Source organism: Mytilus trossulus, chromosome 4, assembly GCF_036588685.1.
Source record: "Mytilus trossulus isolate FHL-02 chromosome 4, PNRI_Mtr1.1.1.hap1, whole genome shotgun sequence".
Taxonomy (NCBI): Eukaryota; Metazoa; Mollusca; class Bivalvia; order Mytilida; family Mytilidae; genus Mytilus; species Mytilus trossulus.
This window is the reverse complement of record NC_086376.1, coordinates 66524181-66530140: the sequence shown is the minus strand read 5'-3', so window position 1 is coordinate 66530140 and position 5960 is coordinate 66524181.

Genomic DNA, 5960 nt, shown 5'->3' with positions numbered 1-5960 from the left:
GGTTTTGGTGGGGTTCGTGTTGTTTAGTGTTTCGTTTTCTATAGTGTGTATTGCGTTCTATTATTTGTCGGTTTGTCTTTTTCTTCTTTAGCCATGGCGTTGTCAGTTTATTTTCAATCTATGTGTTTGACTGTCCCTCTTGTATCTTTCACCCCTCTTATTGAAATCATTTTCATACAACATCGGATTTCAGAAAATATACGAATTATTACAACAAGAATAGTGCAATGCGAAACAACATACTACAAACACCAGTTTGTATAATGTATATAAAGACTGTAGATTCGGTTAATACTATCAACTACAAGAACACTTTTTTTTTGTGTCTTTGTCAACTGATATAATGTCTACCACCTACAAAAACTTTTTTGTTGGCATCTTTGTAAAGTAAATTATTATTTTCAGCACTGTTTTAGCTTGTGTCTTCGTTCGATTTAATTGTATGTTTGTTTGAATGTTTAAGTTAGTGTTTTGATGTCTGTGATGAATTGCTGATACATCCCAATTATTGTCACATTAACCTACCTTGCCTGTTAGTGCTGCTCACCTGGTTTTAAATAACGTTCAAAACACAACTGTCGTACAAGTTAGAGGTTAAGCTAGCTATTAACAAGGTTTAACTAACTATGTTTCTCCGTTCACTGATCGTACTAAGCCAGGAATATGACGGTTGATTTTTTCGCATTTCGTTGATATCTACGTAAAACCGTGGGTACAAGATCTATACAAAATTGTGGTCGGTTCTATTATGAAGGCAGGACATACTAAAACGATTCTAAAAAAACAACAATCCTTTTAGTTTGAATCTAAGGATAATTTTGTTTTATGTATACCTTTTGTATATGATTTATGTGATTCCATTTTTTGCATAGTCACTTTGTTTTGTTTTACTCTTTTTGGCATAAAGTAAGCTGAATAAATAATAGAAGTATTGACTGTTTTTTTCTTTTCAAACTTGATTCTTCAAGAGGCATGTACTTGATATTTTTCTGCACTTTTTTCTTAGTAACTTGCATTGACCAATAGAACCCACATTTTTTTTCTTCACAATAATAAAATATCACGCATGATAGCACGATTCATTTTGAACTTTTTACAATTTTACAAAACCTGAATTTAACAAACTTTTCGGTCTTTGGCCCACAAGACTCTTCAACTTCGTAGTTTTTATGACGTTTTACGTAGATGGGTCTTTTGATGAGTGATTGGTTGGTGTTTAGCGTCACTTTAAGTATTAGTCTGTAATGGCGTTACAGTAGTTTGACTACTTAAACCATTCGGCCACCAAGACCCCTTTTTATTAAAGAGATACATTAATGTCTTGATATATTAAGAAAAAAAATATATGATATAGACAAAACTAGTATATATTTTGACTAGAATTTGACAATATTAAATTATAAATCTAATAACTTCGTAAAAAAACCATTTAAAGGTAATTGTGTTATTGTGTTTTGGTAAATTTTTGTTTTCTTGACTTTCGTTTTTGCTAATGTTCTTTGCCTTTTTGTTTTTCTTTGTTGTCATATATTTTTAGTGATTCAGATTATAAACACAATGTTGACTGTTGTACCCATATTGTGACATGTTGACCTATTATGTTTTGTTCAGATATCGTTGTCAATAAAATGGATTGTTATGCGACAGTCATACAAATGAGAGATTTTGTCGTTCTATAAGGGACTATACGTTTTGAATATTCCTCGGAGTTTGCTAGTTTTGTTATTTAACTTTTTACCTTCATACCACACACATCAAAAATTCAAAATATATGTACTTGATGAAAAGTATTGTCTTTCAATCCAACATTTTCTAAGCAACACGACGGGTGCCACATGTGGAGCAGGATCTGATTACCCTTCCGCAGCACATCAGGTCACCCCTAGTTTTTGGTTGGGTTCGTGTTGTTTATTCTTTAGTTTTCTATGTTGTGTCATGTGTACTATTGTTTGTCTTTTTGTCTTTTTCATTTTTAGCCATGGCGTTGTCAGTTTTTTTTTAAATTTATAAGTTTGACTGTCCCTTTAGTATCTTTCGTCCCTCTTTTCTAAATAACATCTCAAAATGACTCAATTTTAAAATGAAAATTATTTTGTTACGGTCCAGTTTTTATTATAGAATTATTATTCCAAGCTAGAACAAACAAACGCAGTACATATAGATTATTTCTGAAGTTCTGACAAAGATTTGATTTGATGAAGAGTTTAAATAACTTCCACTGGAAGAAATTGTTATATTTGTTTGAATGAGAAGTGTAGAGCGCATACGGATGATATTCATGATTTGATGCAAGGACTCTTTATCACATTAGTAAAGTAGCGATTTAACTCATATGTGGCTTAAAACAAACGGACATAAGTTTCTCTGCTTGTGTCCTCCTAACGGAGATTTGACCTTTCTCAGTGACCCTTCGATATATGCACAAAATTATAAGCCTGTAATCTTTGATGATTTTTTTTATAAATCCACTGAGTCGATACCGCTTCTGGTGGAGGTTTCCTTATAGCCCAGTTAATGTTTTATTGACATGAATTGGTGTTGATATTGTTCTATTTATAAATTAAAGTTATATAGTGTCAATTATGGAAGAACGTCATTTCAAACATTTTTCGTTCCTTTGGCATAACATCTGACTTTTTTATGACTAAGATTTTTATAATGTTAATTTCGTTAACCCTATTACTGCCGTTAATTTAACATATTTGCATTTGGTGTTCCAGAAAATACCGCAGCTGGACGTCTATCTGTGACCTTTCATGTCTTGGTAGGTTTAAAAAGTCCTACAGAATGAAAGTTTAACTCATGACATGATATTATTTTCATTTTTGGGTACGAACAATTAAATCACTCATAGTCCTTTAGATAATAAACGGCCAATTGTGAATATTTTTGATACCGTAGATAAAAAAAGGACATTAATTTTCAATCAGGTTTTAAGCTGATATATCATTTCCTGGAGATTGCTTACTAATTTTAAATGTTTAAGGAGGTCTGAAATACTTTCGAACTGCGTCTATCACTGTAATCCTTATAAACAGATATGTGTTAATGAATGGGTGATCTCACTGACATTTATACTGTTCTCGTTGTACTGATTGTGATCTAGAATAAAGAAAAGCTCAAAAGAAATCTCTGTTTCTAGATCGTGTCTGTTCTAGTGGAGGCATAACCAATATTTCATGATAACCATTATCCAACATAATTCTCAAAGAATCAAATATGGAATAATGGCATTTTTGTTTTTGGTAATGACTTGATCAGTAAGAATATCAAGCGAAGAAGCACCGTCACGTACGTGTCGTTCACATGAATTGATTAGTGTTAAAAGCCCATTTGGCACTATTGTGCTATTTCGTTTTTATGTAATATTTGAGTAAACTATGTTAATTTCTAAATATTTAAAACGTTAAGATGATGTTAAACTACTTAACTTAAATGACCAAACTTTTTTTCCCTATTCATTTATTAATATACATAGACTTTGTTTATGCAGATTTTAGATTTTGTACTAATTTATCAGTTTTATGGTGACAAATACTAACATTGAAATGTTTCCTTCATTCTGTTTTAAGAGGTATGATAGTTAGCATTGATAAGTAAAAGTATAATGTAATGCACAAGGTATGTTAAGTATGCAAAAATAAATTTACGTGTTGCTTTGCATACAAGAATGTAGTATTTTGTCATATTGAATATAACTAGTTGAACATTGTTACCTTATACATCCATAATTCCTCATACCTTTTGGAACCTCATATAACACGCTTTCAATTTAAAGTCATTTTACATTTTAAGCAATAGCACGTGCTTTGTAAAAAGATGGTTCTACACAAGTTAAAAAAAAAGTATAGTGCGCAAATGGAAAGGAGATTATTATAGATATAATATACGAACAAACACTTCTTGTTTAATAAAAGATGAGTGACCATCTGCTTTATTGGCAAGTCTAGCCACTCCTTTAACCATTAGATAATCATATGCATTTCTGACGAGTTCCTCAATCTAATGCATTGGTCTTTAAATTTAGAAATTATTTAAATCAAGAAGTGTTATTATCTCCTTCATTCAAAACCGGCTTTGACTATACTTTTTGTACTTATTGGTTCATAAAAGCTTAATTTTTTAATTTTGTTTTTGAATATTCAAATGTTTTGGTCTCGATCACAGCTGAGGAGACACATATTATCATAATATGCATCTGGTTCAGAAAAATATAATACTCTTAATGTTATTGGCTATAATAACATTAGCGGTACCAATTTTCCTGCACCAGATACGTATTTCGACAATACACATCTCTTCAGTGATGCTCGTTGACAAAATATTTGAAATCCAGAGCTTATATAAAAGATGAAGAGCTTTAATCCTAAAGGTCCAAAAGGTATAGCCAAATCCGTGAAAGGAATCAGAGCTTTGCACGAGAGAGATACATTCCTTAATTTATGATAATTTCTAACATTTTGTTACAGCAAATTTAAATTACACAAAATCCGTATTTTCATACCAGTACCAAAGAACTGGCTACTGGGCTGGTGATACCCTCGGGGACTAACAGTCCACCAGCAGAAGCATCGACCCAGTGGTAGTAGTAACATTAACGGTACAAATTTTCCTGCACCAGATGCTCATTTCTACAATACATGTCTCTTCAGGGGTGCTTGTGGCCAAAATATTTGAAATCCAAAGCTTATATAAAAGATGAAGAGCTATAATCCAAAAGGTCCAAAAAGTATAGCCAAATCCGTGAAAGGAATCAGAGCTTTGCACGAGAGAGATACATTCCTTAATTTATAATAATTTCTAACGTTTTGTAACAGCAAATTTAAATAACATAAAAATCTTTTTATTTTCATGCCAGTACATGTACCGAAGTACTGGCTACTGGGCTGGTGATACCATCGGGGACTAAAAGTCCACCAGCAGTAGCATCGACCCAGTGGTAGTAATAACATTAACGGTACCAATTTTCTCGCACTAGATGCACAATATAAGAAAGGTTAGACAAAATGCATCGAGAAAAGTAGTTATCAAAGGTTTCAGAGTTATAATTTGATACGCCAGACGTGGGTTTCGTCTACATGAGACTCATCAGTGACGCTCAAAACAAGAACATACTAAAAACAATTAGAAAAGTGCTTTATTTGCACGTTCATTCACGCCTATAACAGTACAATAAGCAGCTGCATATGCGTCAAGCAATTGGTGCAATTTTAGGCATTCTTCTTAAAAATTTAAAATCATTTTGAAATCAAAGAATATATATCCCTTATGAACAGCTCTGTTCCCTTGTTCGACTTGCTAAACATTTTGTTCTTTTTTGGTTCTGAAGTTCTTACCCCTTTTTTTTGTAATCTAGGAAATTTCATTTATATTGACATTAAATTCATGAAGGGAAATTTATTGTCGTTCTGTGTATCTGGTGCCGAAAAGAAGTGTACCTTTTATTATTTACTCTAAGAAGAGTGAGACAAAATTTTGATTCGAGTAAATTATTGTTCTGAAAATGCTTTATGTTTTAAAAGAACAAGAGAATAGCATAGCAACTGTCATTCACAGTTCAAATATTCAATTAATTCCTTAACAAAATATAAACTGTTTTAAAGGGATTTTAAATGATTCTGCAATTTTTGAAGCCTTTGGTTGATAGATATTCGAAGTTTTCACATCTCTTCTTTCAAGAGGTAAAATACTGAATCTAATTAAAAAACGATCTCTCATCGCTCCCGTTTTCTGATATCTAACGAAACCTGTTAAAGGCCACATGTGAGTGAACTGGAAATTATGAATTTATAATGATATGTAAATGAGGGAGGATAGGAGGGGCCCTGATCCCGAAATCCCGGGTTTAAAAACATGAAATCCCGAAATCCCGGATTAAAAAAATACGAAATCCCGAGGTTCCGAAATTCAAAAAAATAATTCCCGGATCCCGAAAGGGTAAATCCCGAAATCCCGAGCTT